Consider the following 13,685-nt stretch of genomic DNA (forward strand, 5'->3'; position numbering starts at 1 on the left):
AGCAGAAACCTCAGAAGCAAGCCACACAGATCGCCGCAGCACGCCGCAACTCATCTTAAAGGGCCAGCATACATTAATTGCCCAGCAGCAACAGCGCACGCTATCAAGACTACAGGTCAGTGCACTCAAGCTTCCCTGTCGTCCTAACCAGCAGCACAAGTGGGGTGTTTCTGCCCCTGTGAAGCTGGCAGGACGGTGGAATTTTTTATTCCGCCCAAGAAATTAACATAATTGAACCCCCCATATAAGGCCTCCTCCCCAGGCCACAGTGCTTTTTTTCTGTCCTGTGCTGGACAGCAGGACGGGGCAGGCTCATTAAGCCTGCCTGGATTTATATATTTTTTATACATATGTTCTGCAGCGTGGCTGCTTATGTTTGGGCTTTTTAGCCCTTTCCTTTACAGGTCTGACCTGTGCTTATCTCCTCGCAGCGCTTCTCCGGTGCGATGCTCTGTGTCAGTGCATTCCCCGTTCGGATATGCGCTGTTTGGGAGCTCCGTACCTGGTCAGTATTCAGGTCGGAGCTCTGCTCTGAGATCGCTGTACCAGCTCCCCCTTTTGGCGCTAGCGGTGTCGCGTGCGCGGCCGGACGCCGGGACCGGAAGTGCATCACTTTCCACTTCCGGCCCGGCGTATTCTCTGGTAGTCTCTGATATTCCGAGTTTTCACTGCGAACGTCTACAGGACCCTTTTCTTCCCCCTCGACAGGAAAGTGGACTCCCTGCTCAGGAGGAATTACTCTGCTGCCTCAGCCTCTGCTACGGTGGCCATTGCCTTTAATGAGGTGGCCAATTTCATCAAGGATCGTATCCTAAGGATCCAGTCCGACATCGATGGTAATGTTCCCAGAGAAGACATTCTGGACTTGTTCAGCACCTTGCTACTAGGTGCTGACTTTCTTTGTGAGGCCACTCAGCTGCATCTAAAATTGGCCGCAAAGTCTATGGGACTATCCTCTGCAAGCAGACGCCCCTTCTGGTTACGCCCTTGGGTGGCAGATACCACCTCCAAGATAAACCTTTGTGCCATGCCTCTTGAACCCAATAGGCTCTTCGGGTCCGAGCTGGACCGAATTATGGAGGGTTTTGCGATAAAAAAGGCAAGTCCCTTCCTGTGCAGACCTTTCGTGGCCGCAGTAGAGGCCGAGGGGGCAGATCTCAGGGCTCCGCTGGGATCCAGAGGTGCCAAAGTCAAAGATCTAAGCGTGGTGGCGGACGCGGTCGGGGCAAAGACCGCAAGTCTGAGCTATGACTCTCACCCAGATCCCACCAACGTCTCCCCTCTCCCTTCCCCTCCAGAGGTCCTGACAGAAGCTCTGTCTCCAGTTTTTTCTCCAGTAGGAGGCCGTTTGAGTTTATTTCTCTCCACTTGGATGAAGGAAATCCAAGACCCTTGGGTTCTAGAAGTAGTCCGGTCGGGCTACAAAATAAAATTTGTCTCCCCCTCACCAAGGAAATTTTTGTTAACAAAAAGACTCCCTCAACCAGAACAATCCATTCTGGAGGAGTCGGTACTATTGTACCTAGAGAAACGGGCCCTAGAGGAGGTTCCTCTAAACCAAAGAGGCCTGGGAGTATACTCCCCTATATTTTTGGTACCGAAGCCCTCGGGCACTTGGCGAATGATCATAGATCTTCGCTTTCTGAACCGTTTCATAAAGAAAAGAAAGTTCAGAATGGAGACTATTCGGTCAGTCACCAGCATTCTGAATCCTCTAGATCTGATGGTCACCATCGACCTCAAGGACGCCTACCTGCACGTCCCCTTACATCCTGCTCACAGGAAATTTTTGAGGATTGCTGTCACCATAAAGGGTATGGTAAAGCATTATCAGTTTGCCGTGCTGCCCTTCGGGATCTCTTCCGCTCCCCACACCTTTACAAAGGTTGTGGCTCCGGTTGTGGCCGCCTTAAGATTAAAAGGCCTGGAAATCATCCCTTACCTAGACGACTGGCTTCTAAAAGCCGCATCTCTAGACATAGTGCAGTCTCATCTTCAACTGGCTCTGGATTTTCTCCAGCATTTAGGCTGGATCATAAATTGGGACAAATCAGAGATCGTCCCCTCTACCTCCAGAAGGTTTCTGGGGTTCATAATCGACTCCTCTCACATGACCTTATCTCTGACCCCAGAGAGGAAGGAGAAAGTCGTAAGAGCCGCCGAGTTCTTAATGGTTCCTCAAAGGGTCTCCATCAGAACTCTGATGAAAATGCTAGGCCACATGTCAGCGTCTGCAGAGGCAGTACCTTGGGCCCTATGGCATCTCCGTACACTTCAAGATCAGCTCTTGAGTGTCTGGAATCGCAACCCCAAAGGGTTGGACAAAAGATGTTCCCTGTCTGTCGAAGTCCGTGCATCCCTCAGATGGTGGACAACTCTGTCAGATGGGAAGTCCTTGATTCAACCTCATTGGATCATTCTGACCACGGATGCCTCCCTTGTAGGCTGGGGAGCCCATCTGGATAAAACTCTGGTACAAGGTACCTGGACTTCTCAAGAGAGACTCCTCTCTTCCAACATGAGAGAGTTGAGAGCAGTCCGTCTAGCTCTCTATCACTTCGCTCCCCTAGTTCTAGGGCAAGCGATAAAAGTCCGTTCAGACAACACGACTGTAGTGTCTTACCTAAACAAACAGGGAGGCACAAGGTCCAAAGTTCTCCTCGAGGAGACCGGACTAATTCTCTCTTGGGCAGAGACCCATCTATCCCACCTCTCAGCAGTTCACATCAAGGGGGATGTCAATATAGTTGCAGACCGTCTGAGCCGCGGTCTTCCAGTCCAAGGGGAATGGTCCCGAACGAGGATATCTTCCACAAGATAACCCAGAGGTGGGGTATGCCAGAGATAGATCTCATGGCAACTCGTCTGAATGCCAAGGTGAACAGGTTTTGCTCTCTTTACAAAGAAGACAATCCTGTGGCAGTAGACGCTCTGTCCATTCCATGGAGGTTCAGGCTGGCCTACATTTTCCCTCCACTTTCCACGATACCGAGGGTATTGATGAAAGTCAGGCAAGACCAGACCTCAGTAATCGCCATCATACCATTCTGGCCAAAGAGGTCCTGGTTCACCCAGCTCATGAGGATGAGTCAAGGGTGTTATTGGAGGCTTCCCCACGTGCAGAACCTTGTGTCTCACAACACAGGCTCCTGCCTAGATCTGAGGAGACTCAATCTGACAGCCTGGAGATTGACAGGACCCTACTAGGTAGTGGTCTCTCTTCGGAGGTCTTGAGAACCCTTGCTCACTCAAGAGCAGCATCTACTAATAGAGCTTACTCCAGGATAAATCGGATTTTCCTACAATGGTGTGCTAAGAAAGAGGTAGTTGCCTCAGATCCTCCTCTTTCTGCTTTGCTTCAGTTCCTGCAGGATGGCCTTGACAAGGGTCTTAGCCCATCCACTCTAAAAGTGCAGGTTGCTGCACTCTCTGCCTCTCTAGGCAGATCTTTATCTCAAGATCTCCTAATCAAGAGGTTCCTTAAAGGAGCCGAAAGACTTAAGCCTACAGTCCTTAGGCCTATTCCCCAATGGGATTTGTCTGTCGTTCTCAAGGGGTTGAGTTCTCCCCCCTTTGAGCCTTTGGACCAAGTGGACTTTAGGTACTTGTCCCTTCAAGTAACCTTTTTGTTGGCTATAACCTCAGCCAAGAGAATTGGCGAGCTTCAGGCCCTAGCGGCTTTTGAGCCTTATACTCTCTTTTTACAAGACAGAGTCTTGTTGAGATATTTACCGACCTTTGTTCCCAAGGTACCAACCTTTTCCAATATTAACCAAGTTATCTCCTTACCAGTTCTGTGCTCAGACCCTTCCTCTTCTGAGGAAGCTGCTAACCATTCCTTGGACATTTCAAGAAGTCTCAAGATATACATCTCAAGAACTGGTGAATTCAGAAGATCCGAAAACCTTTTAATTTCTTTTTCAGGACGGAACAAAGGTCTAAAGGCCTCCAAACCCTCTCTGAGTAGATGGGTCAAAGAGGCAATCAGGGAGGCATTTATAGCTCAGGAGCTAACTCCTCCTTCTTTTGTTACTGCCCACTCTACCCGGGCAGTTGCTACCTCCTTTGCTGAAAGAAGGTCTGTTCCACTAGAACAAATTTGTGCTGCTGCCTCCTGGAGCACACACAACACATTTATCAAACATTACCGGGTCAATGCCAAACGTATGGGAGAACTGGCCTTTGGGCGTTCCATCCTAAGTGCCGCTCCTCCTTAGTCCCTCCCTATTTGTGTTTGTTACTTGCTAAGTCCCCACTTGTGCTGCTGGTTAGGACGACAGGGAAGCGTTAATTTCTAACGCAAATTTGTTTTCCCTTAGTCCTAACAGCAGCACACAAATTTCCCGCCCTTGTAGTTTGTATAATTTTGCTTGTTATTAAAGCACTGTGGCCTGGGGAGGAGGCCTTATATGGGGGGTTCAATTATGTTAATTGCTTGGGCGGAATTAAAAATTCCACCGTCCTGCCAGCTTCACAGGGGCAGAAACACCCCACTTGTGCTGCTGTTAGGACTAAGGGAAAACAAATTTGCGTTAGAAATTAACGCTTCTCTTAAAAGGCCCGCACACCCAATCAAGTCGACAAGATGTCAGCTCCTACTCCACCACCATCACCTGACCCACAGGATGGAGGTGCTCCCGCGACCCCGCCAGAGGGGTCACCACAGTCTGCAAGGAGAATGTTGCCCTCTTCACCTCCAGTTCAACATTACACCCTGGGAGCTCCTGTAGCCGCACCTGTCTTCTCGGGGAATCCCGTGCTCCCCACCTATAATGGGGATCTTTTCACCCTGCGAGACTTCAAGGAGAAGATACAGAGTCTCTTTCTTTTTATTCTTTTCCCCCTAACCAGCAGGTGCAATTGCTTACGGGACAGCTACAGGGATCAGCATTGGAAGAGGTCCGCACCTGGCCAGCCTCCGACAAGGCCACAGTGGAGCAGATTTTTGAGGGACTATACCAAGTGTTCAAGTCTCACTCCCCATCTGAGGTACGTCTACGCCTGTACGAAAGATGGCAGAAACCAGGTGAAACCCTTTGGGCCTATGCTGTAGCGTTGCAAAATGCGATAGAGCCTAACTTGTCTTTCCCTGCCTTCAAGAGGTTGGCCATAAAAGTCATTGAGTCAGTGCCCGAGGCAGAAGAAGTTAGTGCCCCTTCCACTGAAATGTTAGGAGCCTCTGCCAGGCCAGCACCACCATCACCGCCTGCTCCTGCACCATTACCTGCCCCTACAAGCCCTGTGGCCTCAGACTTACAGAGTGTACGACAGGACATTGATCAGTTAACTAAGGCCGTTAAAGAACTGTCTAGCAGGTCTAGTCCACCTAGTCAAGAGACACCTCCACCTAGAAAACCTGCTCCCTGTCCTGCCAATTCACTTCATTACTCCCCTGTTAGGCCTCCAGGGACTTAGAGACCCTTCTGCAACCATTGGAATAAAGCCGGGCATTGGAAAAGTCAGTGTTGGGCTTTAAACAGGAATCCCCTGAGGTCGAGGACCGCCCCTCGGGAGCATCGTCACTAGTCCAGATGCAACATGCACCAAGTCAGGACTTTCCCTTTACGTTGCCCCATGCCCTTATGTGAAGGTTATTGTGGAGGGGGTGCAGTTGGAGGCACACATTGATACGGTTTCCCAAGTGTCTACTATCCCTAGAGATGTTTTTTATAGATATTGCGAGCCCGAATTATTGTGTGAACAGGATGATGTGGACTTTAAAGTGATGGCAGGGAATGGGAAACCAGTACCCAGGCATGGGTACTGGGAGCCCACCATTCAAGTGGGAGAGTATGTCCTCCGAGGACAAGGTGTTATTGTAACAAATGTAATTGATGTAGGGGAAGCAGAGTTCATCCTGGGAATGAACATTATGATGCATTGTTTTGAGGAGATAGTAGGGTCCTTGCATGCATCTCTCCCTCACATGTCACCCTCAAGCCGGTGAGCTGCACAACAACATCTGAAGACCCAGCAAGCAGAACAGAAATTCGTCAACCGCCAAGGGGAGATCTGCCGAGTGAGAATTCAGGATATACGGTCTGTGACCCTCCAGCCACAGACAGAGATGTTCATCTGGTGCCGTGCACGACCAGGGGTGAAGAACGAGGATTATCAGGCCTTGCTAGAGCCCATACAGCTAGAAGACTACCCCTTGGTCCGTGCAGCGAGGAGCCTAGTTACGGTGTCTAACGGAAGGGTCCTGGTTCGAGTAGTCAACTAGTCTGATGTCGCATCCAGGCTACCGAAGTATACTCCTGTGCTCAGCTATACTGTCTTGGGCCCAAGGACGTACTGACCAACTTGCAAATAGCCTGACAGTGGACCGCCCAGACTGCCCACGGAGCCAATAACAGCCATCCAGAACCATGGTGGACCCAGCTGTAGATAGGGGATAAGGGGGATACCCCCAGAGATCAGATTGGCTGAGTCATCCAAGTGGCCAAACAATATCAGAAGGCCTTCAGCAAGCACCCCACCGATTTTGGCCGGACCATGATGATCCAGCATCAGATCCTAACAGGTGATAGTCCTCCAATCAAGGAAAGACATCGCCCAGTGGCCCCTGGTATGTACCAGACAGTAAAAAAAAAGTGCTGACCGAGATGAAGGAGGCTGACGTAATCCGGGAGAGCCAAAGTCCTTGGGTCGCTCCTTTGGTCCTTGTCAAGATAAAAAGATGGGACCATCCGCTTTTGTGTGGATTATCGGAAGCTGAAAAACGTCACTCACAAAGATGCCTACCTTCTACCTCGGATTGAAGAATCCCTGACTGCCCTAGGATCAGCTGCCTACTTCTCTACTCAAGACTTGACCAGTGGATATTGGCAAGTGCCGATGGCAGAAGATCATGAGAATATGGCGTTTGTGACCCTGATGGGGCTTTACGAATTCAAAAGTATGCCTTTTGGGCTATGCAACGCCCCTGCCACCTTTCAACGCCTAATGGAGCGATGCCTAGGACATCTCAACTTTCAGAGTGTGTTATTGTACTTGGATTATGTCATTATCTACTCCAAGACTTATCAAGAGCATCTGGACCACTTGAAGGAGGTGTTTCAAGTCCTGATCCAGCGTGGACTGAAGATCAAGCCCTCTAAGTGTCACTTACTGAAGCCACAGGTCCATTATCTCGGCCATTTTGTCAGCGCAGAGGGCGTCCAGCCTGACCCAGGAAAAGTAAGTGTTGTCAAGGACTGGCCTACCCCACGCACGGTGAAGGACATCAGGAGCTTCCTGGGATTCGCTGGCTACTACCGCCACTTTATCCCTCACTTTGCACAGATTGCTAGATCCCTTACAGCTCTTCTCCTGGGTACCGCAAAGGAAAACTATAACGGAAGACTCCCGATCCAGTGGGCCGAGGAACAAGAAACAGCATTCCGGGCTTTGAAGTACCTGCTCACTGAGCAGTCTATTCTGGCGTATCCTGATTATGGTCAGCCCTTCAGGTTGTACACGGATGCCAGCTTCAAAGGCCTGGGTGCTGTTCTATCCCAGGTGCAAGAAGGTAAAGAAAGGGTGATAGCCTATGCCAGCAGACATCTGCGAGGAGGGGAGAAGAACGACTCCAATTACAGTTCCTTCAAGCTGGAGCTCCCCACCTTGGTCTGGGCACTGACCGAAAAGTTTAAGGACTATCTAGCAGCCACCCCTTTCACCGTGTACGCCGACAATAACCTGCTGGCACATCTGAACACAGCTAAACTGGGAGCCATTGAGCAGCGTTGTAGAAAAGGAAAAGAGCGCTTCCATGTGAAGAATCCCAAAGTACAGTGTCGGATTAGGACTACAAAGACCGAGCTCACCTGGTAGGGTTGTGCGGTCTGCAGGCACAACACTGACAAATCACAAGATTAATGAACAGGACAGCTGCTGCGGCTTCCCACGCTGAATCACCAGTGTTTGCAGATAAGGAAACAAAAGACAGGAAACTGGAAGCTTGTTTTTGCGCTGCTGTATACTTGATAGAGATAAAGATGACTGTTCCGGTACGTTTAAACACCTATTTGGTGCACACAACGCGTTTCAGGGAATTAATGTCCCTTTCATCAGGCGTGATATCCAGTAAATGAACATACACGGAATTTAACAGGTAGTTCACTGACGTATACAGGAAATGATGTTTTACACAACCATTTTAAAAAAAGACAATAAATAAATAAGCATCATGAGGGGCATTTACTAATCTTTTACTATGTAGTCTGGTTTTTACCCTGTTTTTTTCTACTTCATTTTTGACTATGTGCGACAAATTTACTAAATTGTTGCACGGCATTAATAAATTTGGCACACATAGGCAAAAGTGGGAAATTTACTTCATGTAGTAGAAAAAATAGTCTGTTCCTTTTTCCTGCTGTCTGAATAGGTTTGGCTGCTAGGTTTCCTTCTGGATCTTTTGTTTTTGAGTTTTTTTTTTAGCTTTTTCACCACATCTAAATAATTCAGTAACTACAGTGGTCCCTCAAGTTACAATATTAATTGGTTCCAGGACAACCATTGTAAGTTGAAACCATTGTATGTTGAGACCATAACTCTATGGAAACGTGGTAATTGGTTCTAAAGGCACCAAAATGTCATCCAAAAATAGGAAAAAGTGACAAAGAAAAATAAGTAGATAACTAATATAGATAAAGCAAATCCTTACATATAAAAGTAAGAAAGATCTGCTGGGAGCTGTAAATTACTGTCTATGTCAGTGTTTCCCAAGCAGGGAGCCTCCAGCTGTTGCAAAACTATAACTCCCAGCATGCCTGGACAGCCAAAGGCTGTCCGGGCATGCTGGGAGTTGTAGTTTTGCAAAAGATGGGGCCACCCTGCTTGGGAAACACTGGTCTATGTAGAGGACAGGAGCTTCTTCAGGGGTCCTGTACAGTACAGGCAATGTCCCAAACAAGTAATGGAGTCGCCCTCACCTGGTGTCCAAAAGAGCAGCTAACCCTGATACAGGTAAAGTGTACAGAACATGTAATACCAGACACCAGTCAGTGCATACACTTCAGTAATACAGGGGTTTTACCAGTGAATGCCCATTTTGATTGGTTGGTTCTTCCAGCCATTGACACGTTTCACAGATCTGGACTGTCTGTAGCATTGTATGTTGAGTCTAATTTCAACTTACGATGGTCCAGAAAAGACCATTGTATGTTGAAACTATTGTATGTTGAGGCCATTGTAAGTTGAGGGATCACTGTAAATTGTAGTCATGGCTCAGAAGTGGTAAACGGCGTTTAGTGTGTGTGTGTGTGTGTGTGTTTATTACATTTTTTTAACAGTTTTTTTCTCCCTAAATGTACGTACATTTTTTTTTTTGGGTTACTTCTTCTATAGATCTGTGTATCCTGTGGACTCCTTCGGATTCGGTGGACTACTTTGACGACCAGCGTTTTTCTTTGCTTGATGTTAATAAAATGGTTAACAAGGGCTTGTGGGGGAGTGTTTTTTTGTAATAATTTTTTTTTTAAACCTGTTGTGTTTTTTTTTATTTTACTAGACAGGCTTAGTAGTGGAAGCTGTCTTATAGACTGAGTCCATTACTAAGCCGGGCTTAGCGTTAGCCACAAAAACAGCTAGCGCTAACCCCCAATTATTACAACGGTACCCAACACCGCAGGGGTGCCGGGAAGAACCGGTACCAACAGGCCCGGAGCGTCAAAAAATGGCGCTCCTGGGCCTAGGCGGTAACAGGCTGGCGTTATTTAGGTTGGGGAGGGCCAGTAACAATGGTCCTCGCCCACTCTGGTAACGTCAGGCTGTTACTGTTTGGTTGGTATTTGGCTGAGAATGAAAATAGGGGGACCTTATGCATTTTTTTAATATATTTAATTATTTATTTTAAAAAAAACGCATAGGGTCCCCCCTATTTTCATTCTCAACCAAATACCAACCAAACAGTAACAGTCTGATGTTCCCAGGGTGGGCGAGGACCATTGTTACTGGCCCTCCCCAGCCTAAATAACGCCAGCCTGTTACCGCCTAGGCCCAGGAGCGCCATTTTTGACGCTCCAGGCCTGTTGGTACCGGCTCTTCCCGGCACCCCTGTGGCATTGGGTACCGGGGTAATAATAGGGGGTTAGCGCTAGCTGTTTTTGTGGCTAACGCTAAGCCCAGGTTAGTAATGGACTCTGTCTATAAGACAGCTTCCACTATTAAGCCTGTCTAGTAAAGTAAGAAAAAAACACAACAGGTTTTACATTTTTATTACAAAAAACACTCCCCCACAAGCCCTCGTTAACCATTTTATTAAAATCAAACAAAGAAAAACGCTGGTCATCGAAGTAGTCCACCAAATCCGAAGGAGTCCACAGGATACACGGATCTGAAATGAGAAGAAAACAAAAAAAATGGGTTAGTACATTTATTATCACCTGCTCACACATCTCCCGCCCCGCACGACTACAACTGCCAGCATGCCCTTACAGTAAGGACATGCTGGGAGTTGTAGTTGTGTGGTGCAGGAGATGTGTGGGCAAGTGACAAGCTTGTCCCCTGCCCCCAGCTGCAGGACTACAACTCCCAGCATGCCCTTACAGTAAGGTGGAACGGAGGCCGGGCACAGTGTTTCCCAACCTGGGACTTGTAGTTTTGCAACATCTGGAGGCACCCTGGTTGGGAAACACTGTTTTAGGCCAGTGTTTCCCAACCAGGGTGCCTCCAGATGTTGCAAAACTACAAGTCCCAGCATGCCTGGACAGTCAAAGGCTGTCTAGGCATGCTGGGAGTTGTAGTCTTGCAACATCTGGAGGCAACCTGGTTGGGAAACACTGGCCTAAAACAGTGTTTCCCAACCAAGGTGCCTCCAGATGTTGCAAAACTATAAGTCCCAGCATGCCTGGACAGTCAAAGGCTGTCTAGGCATGCTGGGAGTTGTAGTCTTGCAACATCTGGAGGCAACCTGGTTGGGAAACACTGGCCTAAAACAGTGTTTCCCAACCAAGGTGCCTCCAGATGTTGCAAAACTACAAGTCCCAGCATGCCTGGACAGTCAAAGGCTGTCTAGGCATGCTGGGAGTTGTAGTCTTGCAACATCTGGAGGCCACCTGGTTGGGAAACACTGGCCTAAAACAGTGTTTCCCAACCAAGGTGTCTCCAGATGTTGCAAAACTACAAGTCCCAGCATGCCTGGACAGTCAAAGGCTGTCTAGGCATGCTGGGACTTGTAGTTTTGCAACATCTGGAGGCAACCTGGCTGGGAAACACTGGCCTAAAACAGTGTTTCCCAACCAGGGTGCCTCCAGATGTTGCAAAACTACAACTCCCAGCATGCCTGGACAGCCAAAGGCTGTCCAGGCATGCTGGGAGTTGTAGTCTTGCAACATCTGGAGGCACCCTGGTTGGGAAGCTTGGGCAACTTACCGGCTTCCGTAGGATCCAGCGCTGCACGACACTGCCGCGCGACGATCTCCGTCAGCGATCGTCGCTGGAGCCTCGGAAGGGTAAGTGAACGTTTTCGGCGGTCCCCTTCAGCTGTTTAGTTTTGCAACAGCTGGAGGACTACAGTTTACAGACCACAAACCAGTGGTCTGCAAACTGTGGCCCTCCAGCTGTTGCAAAACTACAACTCCCAGCATGCCTGGACAGCCAATGGCTGTCCAGGCATGCTGGGAGTTGTAGTCTTGCAACATCTGGAGGCACCCTGGTTGGGAAACACTGTTTTAGGCCAGTGTTTCCCAACAAGGGTGCCTCCAGCTGTTGCAAAACTACAACTCCCAGCATGCCTGGACAGCCAAAGGGTGTCCAGGCATGCTGGGAGTTGTAGTCTTGCAACATTTGGAGGCACCCTGGTTGGGAAGCTTGGGCAACTTACCGGCTTCCGTAGGATCCAGCGCTGCACGACACTGCCGCGCGACGATCGTCGCTGGAGCCTCGGAAGGGTAAGTGAACGTTTTCGCCGGTCCCCTTCAGCTGTTTAGTTTTGCAACAGCTGGAGGACTACAGTTTACAGACCACACACCAGTGGTCTGCAAACTGTGGCCCTCCAGCTGTTGCAAAACTACAACACCCAGCATGCCCTGACAGCCAAAGCCTATGGCTCTCAGGGCAGGAGCCCGGGCTGAGATTACAGTGCAGCCGCCCGGGCTCCTCATACGGCCTCCCCGCTACCCCCCCCCCCCCCTTGTCTCCCGCCCGGGCTCCTCATACTGCCTCCCCGCTACCCCAACCCCCCCCTTGTCTCCCGCCCGGGCTCCTCATACTGCCTCCCCGCTACCCCCCCCCCCTTGTCTCCCGCCCGCGCCGCTCAGCTCCCGCTGCTACAAGACTACAACTCCCAGCGTGTCCTCACTGTAAGGGCATGCTGGGACTTGTAGTCTTGCAACAGCAGACAGATGGGAGTTGTGTGGTGCTGGCAGGTGAGAGGGGGGGATATAAATCACTGTAATGTCCCGGTAGCGCAGTGAGGGTAGCGGGGAGAAAGTATGTAGGAGCCCGGGCGGCAGTAGCTTTTCCTGCTCCATGTTGGAGCTGGAGTAAATTTAGTCAATGTTTACGGCCGTTGCGACAGTTTATTGCGCAACTGCGACTGTCTCAGTTAATAAATTCCTGACCACTGCAAGTAAAAACTGAAAACTTGCGTAAATTAAGCGGGAAAAAAATTGGACTTTCTAGCTCTTGCTAGGGAAAGTCGCACAATTTATAGGGTAGACGCAATTGCGACAATTTTGCGCCAAAAATAGTCAGAAAAAAATGACTAAACCCCTTAGTAAATGCCCCTCCATGAGAATTGATCAAAAGTGCATGTGCAGAGGGAGTTTAAGATCGATTCAACAACATAGCACATAGTTAAAATTATAGACACATTGATACATCCAGAGTGTCTCTGGAACTGTGAAGTACAATTTAATCATACTCTTGTGTCTTATTTTTTTTTTTCCGAATAGAGGATTTGGTTTGTTTGTGTAGAACAATTTTATATTTTTGTATAGTTCCCCCACATTAGGTTGGCAGCATAGTTCCCCCACATTAGGTTGGCAGTATAGTTTCCCCACATTAGGTTGGCAGTATAGTTCCCCAACATTAGGTTGGAAGTATAGTTCCCCACCCCCCCCCCCCACATTAGGCTGGTAGTATAGTTCCCCCCACATTAGGTTGTAGTTCCCCCACAGTAGGTAGGCAGTATAGTTCTCCCACATTAGGTTCTAGATCCCCCAGATTAGGTAGGCAGTATAGTTCCCCCACATTAGGTTGTAGTTCCCCCACATTAGGTAGGCAGTATAGTTTGCCTACATTAGGTTGTAGTTCCACCACATTAGGTTGGCAGTATATTTCCCCCACATTAGCTTGTAGTTCCCCCACATTAGGTAGGCAGTATAGTTCCCCCATATTAGGTTGTAGTTCCCCCACCTTAGGTTGGCAGTATGGTTCCCCCACATTAGGTTGGCAGTATAGTTCCATCACATTAGGTTGTAGTTCCCCCACATTAGGCTGGCAGTATAGATCCCCCACATTAGGTTGTAGTTCCCCACAGTAGATAGGCAGTATAGTTTCCCCACATTAGGTTGTAGTTCCCCCACATTAGGTAGGCAGTATAGTTCCCCCACATTAGGTTGTAGTTCCCCCACATGAGGTAGTCAGTATAGTTCCCCCACATTAGGTTGTAGTTCCCCCACATTAGGTAGGCAGTATAGTTCGCCTACATTAGGTTGTAATTCCCCCACATTAGGTTGGCAGTATATTTCCCCCACATT

Source organism: Hyla sarda, chromosome 7, assembly GCF_029499605.1.
Source record: "Hyla sarda isolate aHylSar1 chromosome 7, aHylSar1.hap1, whole genome shotgun sequence".
NCBI lineage: Eukaryota > Metazoa > Chordata > Amphibia > Anura > Hylidae > Hyla > Hyla sarda.